The following is a 15,000-nucleotide window of genomic DNA, read 5'->3' on the forward strand; positions in this document are numbered from 1 at the left end:
CTTGCACACATGCATGCACAGAAACAAGAGTCTCTCTCTGACACACACCCACACACACACACACACACACACACACACACACACACACACACACACACGCTGGGATCAGGGCTAAACTGCTGCTGGTCTCTCCCATCCTTTACATTGGATTTGTTTCTCCTCGCTGGCTGGCTTTCAGCAGGAGGCTTCTGATTGGCCCTTTCCCCACAGCAGGGCCAAACCGCAGGACAAAGGGCCCAAAATGTATAGAACTTCAGATCGAAGCCATCTTCATCTCCTGGACGTAAATCGAATCGCACTAAGTGAATCTTTGGCCTCTGAGTTAATGAGGAGGCCCTGGTCGGCGCCGTTTGGCCCTGCAGTGGACGGACGCGAGGCTGGTGGGATTGTCGGAGGGTTTTTCTAAATTCTGCCAAGGGGTTCAACACTTCCTCGGTTCAGTTGGTGTGAGCCAGTTTGCCCGGATTTTTTGTTTCTTCTTTCTTTCCTTTTATTCCTTTCCTTTCCTTTCCTTTCCACCCGCATTTTCTTCTTTTACATAATGCTAACACATCCTTAGCCTAAGCGCTCTATCTCCCTCCTTCATTTTTCTTTCTTCTTTTACCTTTCAATCTCCTCCCCCACCTCCTCCCCCCTCTCTCTCTCTTAAAAGAGTAAGCCGGTTCTCTCTGCATGCGCTCCTGCTCTCTCTGCTGGGTCTTGACGTTTGCTGTCCGGTGATTCGGCTGCTGTTGCCACGGTGTTCGGTCGGGGTTTTTCTTTTCCTCTGCACTCTGACACCTTCGCACATCGATCCGACACACACACACACACACACACACACACACACACACAGGCATATATGTGCACACACGGATGCAAGCAGAGGCATGCATGCACAGCCCCACACACACAAACCCAGGAACATGTCCACATACTGAAACGCTCAACTGCACATCAGCAGGCAGACAGGCCTTGAAACCTGTTAGAGTGTGTTTTATCACCCTTGGTTCTCTCTGTTTGTGTGTGTGTGTGTGTGTGAGAGAGAGTGTGTGTGTGTGTGTGTGTGTTGCAACAACGCTGCACTCCACACCGCCTGCTTGACTGGTCAAAATGCTTCCTTCTTTCTCCCACCATTCGTTTTTTACGAAGAATCGGTTTGAATACTCACCATGTTGAGCTTTAACGGGAAAAAGAAAAAAAAAGAAAAATGCAAACCTTCTGCTCTTTTGCCAGAAAGACAAAGCGAGAAAGCTACATTTAGAAAATCCGTGGGAAATCGGAGCCAGAGATTTGAATTGTCTCCTCGGAGAACAAAGATGCTTTGTAGCCGGGCGGTGTGTTGGGAGGGATGTGTGGGAGGTTCAGAGGTAGCTAAGCTGCTACTGTTCTTGCTGGAAGCGTAGCGTTGTGACTGACTCAAAGTATCAGGGAGGGTACTCTTTCCCCTTCTAGCACACACACACACACACACACACAACACACACAGAAATACTTACAGCACTTACACACTCATATACACATAAAATCTCTCGGAGTCCACGCATTACTCACAAAGCACATACATACTTACAGCATACAAACAAACAGTTCCCTCTTTCCTCCCTCTCTCTTTCCTCTGTCTCCCATTCCATCCCATCTGGACACACACACACCACACACGCACACACACACACACACACGCACACACACACTTTACACAGTACCTGAGATCAAGCCCAGAGAATGTGATTCATCCTCCTCTGTGTTAAATGTGTCCTTGGTGTTGCTGCGTTTCCTCGTGTTCTTCCTCAGCACAGCGGCTGCATGGCTGTAAAGCAACACGGTGACTTCATCTCTCTCTCTTTAACACGTCGGTTTACACGACCAAAACTCTCCCAGTGGAGACAAACAAACAAAGATGGCGGCATGTTTTCACTTTCTTGAGGTATTTTAAGATGACATGCTTATTAACAGTGACTTGCAATGAGCAGACGGATGTTTGGTGTCAAGAAGCCTTTGACCGGACACGTGGCTGATAAGAGTCACTCTGGCCGGTGAGGGGGTCAAACCTGTGACCTTTGTAGTCAATTCAATTCAATGTGCTTTATTGGCATGAAAGTTCACAGACAATATTGCCAAAGCATCAAGATGAATATCAGTCTAGGTGTGTGTGTGTGTGTGTGAGAGAGAGTCAGTGCCTGGACAGAGGAACTGGGTTGCTGTGTGTTCAGCTCCTGAACCCAGAGCCTCCATCACAGAGTGAGGATCAGTAAACTATGTAGTCCTGGACAGTCTTTCTCTCTCTCGCCACACAAGAAATGCTGTAGAAATCCTCCATTGCTTCATCTATGCTGAATTATTGCTGCAGCAAGCCCGTGCCAAAATGTAACTTTCTGCTCTGTTTTACAGCTGTAGGAATCTTAGCTCTTTCCATGCTGACCAGCTGATCCCTTATTGATTTTTACAAATATAATCCAAACCCAGTCTAGAGGTGGGAAGACGATTCTTTTAAGTGTTTCAGATGTTTTATTGTGAAGCGTCGTCTTTCATGCAGAGAAAGGAATGACACTCCACATGCTTCTTCTTGTATAAACAGACCAGCAAACAATACAAACCTCAGGCACCTAACATACTGTACATTCATAACCCAGAGTACGATTCTTTTAACCACACACAGAAAAATAAAGGTTTGAACCGGAAACAAAAATGGTTCTTTGGAGTGATGCCATAGGAGAACCATTTCTGGTACCACAAAGAACCTTTCAGACCAAGGTTTTTTTTTTTACAAAACATTCCTGCTCTCCTTTGCTTAGACACCTGCATTGTGTTTTTGTTTATCATTTGCAATTGCACAATATATTCTATGGAAGGGTTTGGTTATTTTCTACATTTGTGCCATCACCCACCATCCAATAACTAAGAATTAAGAACCTTTTATTATCCCAAAAAAACATATATAGTTCTTTCACTCGTGAACCATATATCGTTCTTTGGGAAAAAAATAAAATAAAGATGAAATATAATCAATAATAATAAATATTCAATAATACATTTCAATAATATAGATTCTTGAAAGGTTCTTTGGCACCTTTATTTTCCTGTGTGTAACTCAGTTCTTTCGGGGATCATTTGATTCACCTTTGTGAAAATGACAATTTCAACTGCACATTCGCCTCCTGAAGGCTGAGTGATTCATTCAGTGTGATACAGCGAGGGAGCGTCTTCCCCGTACAGTAGTGATGCATACTGAACCGCTGAACCAGCCGAACGCATGAATCACTCACATTAGCGCCGAGTCTTTTCAGCAAAAGGTGACTCTACCTACGCGGCTGACCGATTGTGTTCGGTCCGAACGGAAGATGTCGATTCAGTAAATAAACGAGCTGCGAACCAAAACACAAGCAACTGAACTGCTGAACCAACTGAAATCACACAGGATCGAGCTTGTGCCCTGAAGTATTACTATGTTGTCGTCAATGCTTACGCCTGCACTACCAGTCAAAATGTTTTTCATTCTCTTAAAGCCATTTTGATCTAAAGGCTTCTGCTTAAATGCTTGAAATGTGTTTCTTAGACAAATATAAACAGTGAAGTTGATCCTATGTATGAATTTCTTTCCAAAGCCTTTGTCTTTCCATCAAGGCAAAGGACGGCTACTTTAAAGAATCTAAAATATAAGATAGTTTTGATTTGTTTAACGCTTTTTTGCTCACTGCATAATTCCATTTGTGTTATTTCATAGTTTTGATGTCTTTACTGTTATTCTAAAATGTGGAAAATAGTAAAAATAAAGAAATGTCTGGTAGAGCCAGCCACTCATTGAAGTCCTTGTCAAGGCAAAGTGGATAATAAGTGTCTTTGTCCTGAACTGAGCTTTGTGTTTACAAGCGAGGAATTGTACAGGGAGCAGGCGAACCACTTAATCAAACTATCATTCAAATGAGCGATTGATTCGTGGATCGACCCGTCAGAACCCCGGCCACGAGGGGGGGGGGGGGGACAGGCTTTACTTTTGAGACACGCAGAACATGGATTATGCAAAAGGACAGGCAACTCGGTGTTCCTATTACTTTGTAGCCTGGGTGTGTTGATTTGGAGATGACTACACTGAAGATAAAATCGACTCGGAGTACATCACGAAAACATCGTTTCACCGGGGGAAAGCCGTCTTCTCAAGGCTCTCCATTGATGTCTCGATGCTAGAAAAACGGCGTCTCATTATATCGTAACGCTGTGCCTTGATTACACGGCGTGACCTGAGCGGCGGTTTGTTCGGAGCGGAGGAGCGGAGCGTTCCGGCTTCCGGCTCCAAAGTTTCGGGATCCAAACTGTTAGGCACAAAAAAGGCCCCGGCTCTCAATAATGTAACAGTTAATACCCCGGCACTCTGTGTACACGGCCTCAACACGCCCCGCTAATTTCCCTGCTGAGAAGCGTTAACGGCTCCTCTCTGTTCTGTTAAACGCTAGATGAAAGAACCGCGCTGTCTGGCTTCTCCGCCGCTATCGAGGAGGAGGAGGAGGAGGAGGAGGAGGAGGCGTCACGTGTCCTGCTCCCCCCCCGCCGGGGCCCGAACTGAGAGGAGGAGGAGGAGGGAGGAAGAGGAGAGAGAGGGACAGAGGAGGGAGAGAGGAGAGGGAGACAGAGGAGGAAGATGGAGGGAGAGAGGAGAGGGAGAGAGGAAGAGGGAGGAAGAGGAGGAAGAGGAGAGAGAGACAGAGGAGGAAGATGGAGGGAGAGAGGAGAGGGAGAGAGGAAGAGGAGGAAGAGGAGAGAGAGACAGAGGAGGAAGATGGAGGGAGAGAGGAGAGGGAGGAAGAGGAGAGAGAGACAGATGAGGGAGAGAGGGGGAGAGAGGAGAGGGAGGAAGAGGAGAGAGAGACAGATGAGGGAGAGAGGGGGAGAGAGGAGAGGGAGGAAGAGGAGACAGAGGAGGAAGATGGAGGGAGAGAGGAGAGGGAGGAAGAGAGGAGAGAGACAGAGGAGGAAGATGGAAGGAGAGAGGAGGAAGAGCAAGAGGAAAAGGAGGGGAAGGAGAGAGAGAGCTGAGGGAGGAAGAGGAGAAGAGGGAGGAGGAAGGGGAAAGAAAGGAGGGAGGTGGAAGAAGAGAGGGAGGAGGTGGAGGAGAGGAAGAGGAGGGAGGGGAAGGATGAAGAAGGAAAGAGGGAGGAGGAGGAATAGAGATCCACCTTCGAAGGCATTTTTTTAATCAAAGGAGAGTATTTTCTAGCCAGGGTTGCGGGGGCGTGCACGTACACAGAAACACCCAATAAACTCATACACGTGCACGCACATGCACATGCACACACACGCACATGCACACACACACACACACACACACAGACAGTCCATCTCTCTCTCTCCTGTGACCTGAGATCTCAGGAGTAAAAGCTAGCGTAAGACGGTGAGGGATTTTTTTTTTTATGTTTTGCTGACAGGAGTGAAACGTGCACAGACCCCCCTCACCCACCCACCCACCCTTCACCACCCACCCTTCACCACCCTGAACCCCATGCGGTAACACACACGTGATGCCAGCTACGCAGAGAGAGAGAGAGAGAGAGAGAGAGAGAGATGGTTGGCAGAAAAAAACTGGAGCTGTGGAAGAGAAGGGACTGGATGTGAGGTGGAGTGGGCAGAAAAAGGCAGAAAAAAGACAGAGAGAGAGAGAGAATGCAGGAGGCATGAAGACAGAGATAGAGATAGAGGAGGGGAGGTGGGAGGGCAGAGAGAGGGAGAGATAAATCGAAAGAGAGGGAGAGAGAGACAGACAAACGGAGAAAACAGCGGGAAGAGAAATGGAGGGGAAGTCCTCTAAAAACTCTGATGACTCCTGGTTGAGTTTGAAAGGCAGAGCTGGCAGGAGGCTGCGACCCTCTGTCCTCCTCCTCCTCCAGCCTCCACACATCCAGGCCTTTCATGGGCCGTCCAGCTGGCACTGGGCTGGGGGCTATTGTCACTGTGCAACTACACGTACACACACACACACACACACACACACACACACACACAGAAACAAACACACACACATCTGAGGGGACCAGTGGAGAAGCACTTCCTGGATTGCCTGCGGCAAGCTAGATAGCTGTCCACTGGAATTACAAACACACACACGCACACACACACACTTTAATACACACACACTCACACACACACACACACACACACACACACACACACTCTTGCACATGCACGCAGAGACAAATTGGACCACACAGCTCTCCACTTGGGTAAAATAATCAGATGATCTAGCCAAGGGGGAAACACTGGCACTGAGTCGCTTGGACATAAACCCCGGGCCAACCTCCATATAGGCTTAATGCAATACACACACACACACACACACACACACACACACACACTGGCTTGGGTAGTAACCGGATAGTTGTAACCGTGTTATATAATCTAAATCCCCCCCCCCCCAAAATTTCACTGTATTCCATTATGTTTCCCAAAAAAAAATTCTGATTACAGCTCAAATTAGATGATTACTTCTGGGAATACTTTCAAAGTGTGGTCAAAGTTTTTATACAATGTGACACAGAAAATTTGTGTTTGTATGCAAACTTGAGATAAATTTCCTTTTGTAATTTTTCACTTTTTGTAATCTGTGCCTTTTATACCTCAAGTATGTCAAAGCAATCTGAACGTTAACTAAAAGCAGTCACAATACATTACTAACTGAGACGCCCATATAGACTCTCTCTCTCCAACACACACACACACACACATACACACACAGCTTAGACATAAACCCATAGCTAACTACCATATCCTCTGGGCTCCTGGGCCTTCCTGTATATGATGTGTTGCTACAGTTACAGACAGGACACGGCTGCCTGTTTAGACTACCGGTCAGATCCCATCTAATCTCCACATCTTGATGGGGCTGATTTAGTTTCCTCCAGTTTGGGCCGCCGGCCACGAAGCTGCGGCGTTCCACTGAGCTAAAAGCTGGAAAAAAAAGGCGAAGCGCCCCGTCCTGCAGAACGTTCTGTGGATGTGGAGGTAGTTTTGTTTTCTGGAGGCGTTCCAGGTGCCTCTTGTTTTGTGGATATTTATTCCCACGATATAAATATTTTTGGATGGAGCAGGCTGAGTAATAAGGTCACATATTGAATTCTCATTGTATTTACATTTTTTGGGGGGGCAATTTTCCAGCGGTGAGGAGCACGACTGCCAAATTAATGAAAAGCAAACACTGTATCTGCTCCGTGCCGAGAATACAGCAGAACCAATATCTAGCTCAAACTCATTTTATTAACAATAAAATGTAAGGCCATGAAAAATATATGATGATATTAATAGCTGGAATTTGTTTTATGTCCGCCTACTGGTTCGGTAGGTTTAGAAATACGATAAAATGCAAATTCTGTGCATTTATTGTCAAATAGATGTATCTTATAATATAGAGAATTAGCTAGCAAGGTGAAAAATGTATTTTTCATTTTCACTGTAAGAGTCTAAGAGGCTAATTATTATTCAGATCATATCAGTTGCGTTCTTCTTCTGACCGGTCTCATGAATCCACATCTCGGCGGAGATGAAATGAACGATTTCATCCAGAGTTTATAATTTCCACTTTTGAAAGTCAGCAAGGTGATTTCCCGATGAAGTTTCCCCCTCAGAAACAAAGCTGGGGCGTATCAGATAGAAACTTAGTAGAAATGTGTGTGTGTGTGTGTGTGTGTGTGTGTGTGTGTGTGTGGAGAAAGTTGCTCGGCCCTCGGTGTGACTGGTGGGGCGGCGGCCATGTGGGGGGAGCGTCTGTCAGGGAGATAAGAGCTGAGGAGAGAGCCTGCAGGCTACGGCTTATCACACACACACACCGCCCTGGAGGGAATACACACACACACACACACGCACACACACACACACACACACACACACACACACAGGGGGTGTTGGCGGGGGGGCTGCAGCCTTCGTCATAGAGAGATTCGAGGTGGGGGAGGCTTAAATCTAACCTCAATATCAGCCGGTGCCTGGCAACGGTAACTTCAGTGTATTTCTCTATCTGTCTCACAGCAGGATGACCTTCCAGTCAACAGATTATCACCGCCGGTGTGGGGCTCAAAAGGAAACTGTCTGTATGTAACATTTCCACCGGCGCGTATTTGTAGTCGATGATTAGAGCTCGGTCAGTGTCTCTGAGAGCGGCTGACCCGGGGCGCTCTGTTTGTGTTACATTAGGCTGAAAATAAACCGCCGTGCGCCGCAGAGAGCGAGCGGCTCCTCTGGCGGCGTGAGGCGGTCGATGACGAGAGGTAGAGTCGATGACATGAGGTACAGTCGATGACAAGAAGTAGAGTCGATGACATGAGGTAGAGTCGATGACATGAGGTAGAGTCAATGACGAGAGGTAGAGTCGATGACATGAGGTACAGTCGATGACAAGAAGTAGAGTCGATGACATGAGGTAGAGTCGATGACAAGAAGTAGAGTCGATGACATGAGGTAGAGTCGATGACAAGAGGTGGAATCGATGACATGAGGTAGAGTCGATGACATGAGGTAGAGTCGATGACGAGAGGTAGAGTCGATGACATGAGGTAGATTCGATGACATGAGGTAGAGTCGATGACGAGAGGTAGAGTCGATGACGAGAGGTAGAGTCGATGACGAGAGGTAGAGTCGATGACTAGAGGTAGAGTCGATGACAAGAGGTGGAATCGATGACATGAGGTAGAGTCGATGACATGAGGTAGAGTCGATGACGAGAGGTAGAGTCGATGACGAGAGGTAGAGTCGATGACTAGAGGTGGAGTCGATGACAAGAGGTGGAATCGATGACATGAGGTAGAGTCGATGACATGAGGTAGAGTCGATGACGAGAGGTAGAGTCGATGACATGAGGTAGATTCGATGACATGAGGTAGAGTCGATGACGAGAGGTAGAGTCGATGACGAGAGGTAGAGTCGATGACGAGAGGTAGAGTCGATGACTAGAGGTAGAGTCGATGACGAGAGGTAGAGTCGATGACATGAGGTAGATTCGATGACGAGAGGTAGAGTCGATGACTAGAGGTAGAGTCGATGACATGAGGTAGATTCGATGACTAGAGGTAGAGTCGATGACGAGAGGTAGAGTCGATGACATGAGGTAGAGTCGATGACTAGAGGTAGAGTCGATGACGAGAGGTAGAGTCGATGACATGAGGTATGACTAGAGGTAGAGTCGATGACGAGAGGTAGAGTCGATGACTAGAGGTAGAGTCGATGACGAGAGGTAGAGTCGATGACGAGAGGTAGAGTCGATGACTAGAGGTAGAGTCGATGACGAGGCCGGGTTGGTGCCTCTGACCCCGGGCGCTTAGAGGTAATGGCCAGTACTTGGGATGCATTATGGGTAAGATGTCAGGTGTATCTTACAGTGACAGCACCTGGGCTTTTTTCAAGTAGCTTTTGGTGACAGTGGTGACAAGGCTGTGCGGTTATGGCTCAAGTCATAATGGCGATTGTTTTGTTGGATACAATTCAATTCAATTCAATTCAATTCAATTCAATTCAATTCAATTCAATTCAATTCAATTCAATTCAATGTGCTTTATTGGCATGACAGTTTACAAACAATATTGCCAAAGCATGTAACAAGAAATTAATCCTGTGTGATTAATGGGATACTGTGATAATGATAGTTAATCAGTATTATTAGTCTTGATAATTTGAGGAACACAATTATTTTACTGCACTTGTGGCGTCATATAGCAACACCTATTTTCAACTTCATTTAAAGACTAAGATTGAGATATACAATTATACACAATTATAAAAAAAGGAAAAAGGAAAAATCCAACCTAAAACACTTTAACACTGTTAAAAAAAACAGCTATTTGTGATGTACTGTGCAGTTCTGAGCCCAGTTTGTTGTGTGGCGGTGTGTTTTTCTTTATTTTTCTTCACAGCAGATGACAAATGTACAACGACTCTCTCTACCTGTGCATATAATCAACAGCTGAATGCAACAAGGTCAGGCCTGTTATCTGTGGGTTGTCGAAGGGCATTCTGGGAAATGTAGCACTTCTAGCAGACAATACTGTGTTGTGCAACAGGCAAAGGCTCACCCAATATTCCCAAAACATGCCGCAATATGATCCACACTGCCTCTTTATGATTGATTTTGTGGCACCTTTTGAAGCTCTGGATATTCACTTACTACAACAACCAGTTTCTCCACCGGCACGTTATCCATCTTTGTTGTTGTTGTTGTTGTTGTTGTTGTTGTTGTGGGAAACAGCCAGGGAGGCAGCATGAAACCCCACCTCTCCCTCCCGAGAAAAAAAGCGTTTCTCAGCTATTGAAAGCGCTCCCATTCGGCCAAAAAAAAACCTTTGCAGCGCTTTTGCATTCCTACCCGCTCGGTCATTGTTGTTGTTCTGTGAGTGCTGGCTAAAAGTAATGTATGGAGCTCAAGGTTGAATAGTTTTCTATGTAGGATTGACCACAGGCCTTGCGTTTTCAACTGCTAGTAAAGAGAATACTGTTTGTTTGGTACGTGTTGTGCAGCATTTTACTCATCAGAACATCTTGAACGCACCTCAGATACCAGATATCCAACAGGAGGGCAGACACACAGCAGATTTTATCAATATGCTAGAAGGATCGTACAGGTGATCGGTCTAAATATAGAGGAAAAGTATCTGCGGGATGGATAGCAATCAGAAGAATTTGTTCATTTGGCGTCAACTTATAATTAAAGGAAAACAAATCCAAATGGAGGCAATTTGGGGGATTTTCCTGCTCTGTGTGGTAGGTACAAAAATGACACCTAATTAGGATTAGGCCTATAATTAGCTTAAAATACAAAATAGTGCCATAGAGCATAATGAGTGTAAATTTAGTGAAATGTCTGTGTGGCTGTGTGGTACAGGAACAAATTAGCCGAATTAACACAGGGGATTAGGCCTTTGATTAACTGAAAATGAATAAAAATAGGGTTCAATAGGTGAAAATGGAGGAATAGGGAGGGTACTGTCTCCACAGCATAAAGTCGGGTTATTTCTACCAAGTCTCCAGATTATTTTCTGGGAAAGGAGCCAAATGTCGGTGTTACATTTTCTGCCTCTGGCGGTCCCTTTCTTGTCCTTCAAGACAGACACGGCACCAGCGACAAAGAATTAAACTGAAATATAGCGAGACCTGAAGAATGGGGGGCTTCTCTTCACAAAGAGACAGAAGCAACACCTCTTCTCTGGAAGATGTTAAGGCGTCGCTCATGAGAGGAGTGTTTCTCACGCTTCAGGGCGAGCCTCGCCACACCTGCCACCCGCTGAGAGCGTTGGAAGGGCAAACTGAAAGATTGTCCATCTCAGCAAGTCAGATAATCTGGCATCGAGTCTTAAAATCTTGCTTTTCTTAAGGCAAGTCGAAAAAAACTTGCCATTGATGTGAGATAGTTTCATTTGTTGCACTGGAAGCGTGCAACATCCGCAGAATTTTCTTAAATCAAGTGACAGAAACAAGAGGAGAGTTCTGCCTTATTTCAAGATATTGTCACTTGAAGAGTTTTTTTCTCCGCATTTGAAATAAATTAAATTACCTCACAAAACCTCATTGGCTCTTTTTTACAGATCAATCTGAGATTAAGTCTTAATCCTCACTAATCCAGGTAAATTTGAAAATGCCGTTTTCGTGTTGAAAGTTTTCCGTCCACACTAGCGTTTTCATTGGCGTTTTCGAAAAGTCTCCTGTCTTCACTGAACCGCCAAAAAACGCAGAATATCTTCCGTGGCCCTGTGCAGGAGACTTGGGGCGGTCGCTTTACACCATTTCCACCAGCTTTCTGCCACCGGCATTTTTAAAAAGGTTTGTTGTTTACAGAACGATCGTTAAGAACAAAATCCGTTAGCGAGTTAAGTTTCAGAAAAAATGCCTAAATCAAAAGATTTGTCACGGTAGAGTTGATCTTCTCTACTTTGAGTTGTGCGAGCGAGTTTGGGGTGGCTGTCCAGCCACAACCACCGTTTCCTTGAAGCTCTGAAACAGCCGATGCAGCCTGGATGGATCACATGGAGATGATGATCACATAACTCACAGGTCAGCATTTTCAATAAGTGTGGATGGACGGCCAAACCTGAGAAATAAAAATGCCTTTTCAAATTTACTCATTCATGTGGACTAGGCCTAAATATCTCGTTGAGAAGGGCTTTCCAATACAGTTCCCTGTATTGGACTGCAGCATTATCACTGAAACGTCCCGCCTCTCTCTTGTCCCGGCAGAATCCGGCCCGGGCCCCCTGCCGCGGGTCCCGACCCAAAGTTTACCACAGCGGTCTGCGGCGTACTGGGCCTCCCTTCCACCGAACAAGGCCTCTCTTTTGAAATTTATCCATCATGTCGAAACAGGATGCATTATTGATACGCGACCAGCGGAGTGGAATAGCGGCGGACCGGGGGGTTGAGTATTGCGTGGTATATAGCCTAAATATTTTAAAGCGAGGTACTTGTTTCTCTATGTTTCTCGCCTAAATATTTTACATCTGGGGCTCGGCGGGCCGGCACAGGCAAGATTTCAAGACTTTCCCTTTCCTGCCGCAGTCGAAGGAAGAGTGGAGCTCGTTGACGGAGCCGAGCTGAGAGGCTGCTGCTTTCAATCAGGGAGAGGGAGGCAGAGTGTGTGGGTGACACAGTCAGCCATGAACACACACACACACACACACACACACACAGAGACACACACACACACACACACACACAGAGACACACACACACACACACACACACACACACAGACACACACACACACAGACAGACACATGTGCACGCGCATACACATAAACTCACTCATCATGTACAGCATCCACCTCCCCTGGGCCTCTTTCTAGTCCTTCATCTCTCTCTCTCTCTCTCTCTCTCTCTTTCTCTCTCTCCTTCACACTCTCTCTCTCTCTCTCTCTCTCTCTCTGTCTCTCTCTCCCTCTCTCTCTCTCTCCCTCCAGTAGCCGTGTTTTTCTCGTTCTGCCATCCGAGTCTGAACTTCTTCAGCTGTCTGACTACAGGCTGAATTACATGTGATTGTTCAATACACACACCCACATGTATGCACACACACACACACACACACACACACACACACACAGTACTACACACACCTAATCTGCACAGCGTATAAACATCACATACCAAACACACAGATAGCCATTCTGCAATTTATATTCAACACCCACACACACACACACACACACACACACACACACACACACACACACACACCTACTAATTCTACGTTCCATACACATACACACAGTCTCAGTGACATTCGCTTCTGCACGCACGCAGATTACTTACACATCCAGGCTTTCTGCATTTGACACACACACACACACACACGTGCCCAGACACACACACACGCAGAGTCATTCTCCACTGCACACACACACACACACAAGGTCAGATGTTACATGTTGTGTTACCTGTAGCTGCAGCTTGGCCAGGGAGCGAACCATGATTACCTCTGCTGCTGCTGCTGCTGCTGCTTTCCATTTGGAAGATAAAGACCCTGCTGCTTTTTCTGATGCTGTTCACTCCTACACACACACACACACACACACACACACACACACACACACACACACACTCAAACTATATACAGACGCCGACACACACAAATATCCAATTTGTTGTTGAGTGCTTAGTAATTTTTTTAAAATTTCTTTTAGTGTTACAGCTGCAAGCTATTCCCTCCTGGCCCAGCCAAAAGCCTCAATAAACCAACTATCTGTGTCTGTATTTGTGTTACTATGTGTTTATTTGTCTGTGTGTGTCTATGTGTGTGTTTGAGTGTGTGTGTGTGTGTGTGTGTGTGTGTGTGTGTGTGTGTGTTTGAGTGTGTGTGTGTGTGTGTGTGTAATCAGGGGCCAGACAGAGAACTCTCTAATCCTGTGGACCAGTGTGCAGGCTTTCAATTAGCCAGCAGGGCCTGTTCAGGGCGAGCCCGGGTCAGACTGCTATCTCAACCTGCAGCTAATCCACTATGGGCTAATCAATGGAGAGAGAGGGAGGAGGAAAAGGAGGGGTGGAAGGTTGGATGGTGGGAGAGGAAGAGGGACCCGAGGTTAGCTGGAGGAAGGGAGGGAGGGGAGAGGGAAGGGGGGAGAAGGGACAGAAGGTCGCGGATAAAGACATTTAGGGAGGCAGAGGGGGAAGAGAGGTGGAGGAGGGAGAGGGGAGACGATGGAGGAGAGAGAGAGAGAGGGAGGAAGGGAAGAAGGGCAGGAGAGGGGAAGAGACAGGAGGAGGATGGGAAGAAGGGAGGAAGAGAAAGGCAGCAAGTGAGAGAAGGAAAGAGCCGGGGTGTGTGATTTTTTTCTGATGTATTTGTTTTGCAGGACACACAGCACCCATCCCTTTCTTTATATTTATACTTTATTTTTATTATTTTAACAAGGTTATAAACAGTTAACACTTAATTGAAAAAAAGGATTAAGTGCTACCTGTTGCATTTTTAAACATCAGTATATCATTGTCAGATTAATTATGATACCTTGACATAATTATCGTAAAGCAGGACACCAGTGGTATGAGATAGAGACTACATTTCCCATAAACCCCTTTGCCTCCTGACGCAAAGAGGATGTTTCTATTTGCTCCGTTTGCTCTGGAAGAACAGCGCCTTCTTGCTGTTTTGTGCCGTAAAGCTTTCCTCAATCTTTCCTTAATCTTAACATTTTTTTTGTTTTTTATTTTTAGTCTTTAGCCTGTCATGTTGTCAGTTACGTTGACTTTTATGTGTTTGGCTGCCAACTGCTGTCAGACGCAGGAAAATGGTAAGAATCAACACATTTGTAAAGCTGAAGGTGCTTCATGTTCTACTTTTAAACATCAATATATTCTTGTCAAATTAATTGCTATACTTTGTTATAATTACCATGAACAAATGAGACCATGGTGGAGATGACTGTTAAGACCACATTTTCCATAAACCCTGGTGCTTCCTGATATTGCTACTTGCTCTTTTTCCTCTGGAAGAACAGCGGCCCTCTTCCTGGTTTGTGCCGTAAAGCAATCCAGCAGATTTCCCGCCAAATCCGAACGGATGGT

The 15,000-nt window shown here is 45.9% G+C and overlaps 1 protein-coding gene across 1 annotated transcript in view; it reads left to right on the top strand.

The window, feature by feature from the left end:
- The window catches only part of LOC139644200 (nectin-2-like), a gene marked incomplete at its 5' end in the record, with an annotated part of 37,305 nt that overhangs the window by 6,253 nt on the left and 16,052 nt on the right, over positions 1–15,000 (top strand). The window lies entirely within an intron of this gene.

Source organism: Centroberyx affinis, unplaced genomic scaffold, assembly GCF_046629955.1.
Source record: "Centroberyx affinis isolate AG114_WGS23_722 - 3 ecotype Tasmania unplaced genomic scaffold, CSIRO-AGI_Caff_v1 ptg000717l_1, whole genome shotgun sequence".
In the NCBI taxonomy this organism is placed as follows: Eukaryota; Metazoa; Chordata; class Actinopteri; order Beryciformes; family Berycidae; genus Centroberyx; species Centroberyx affinis.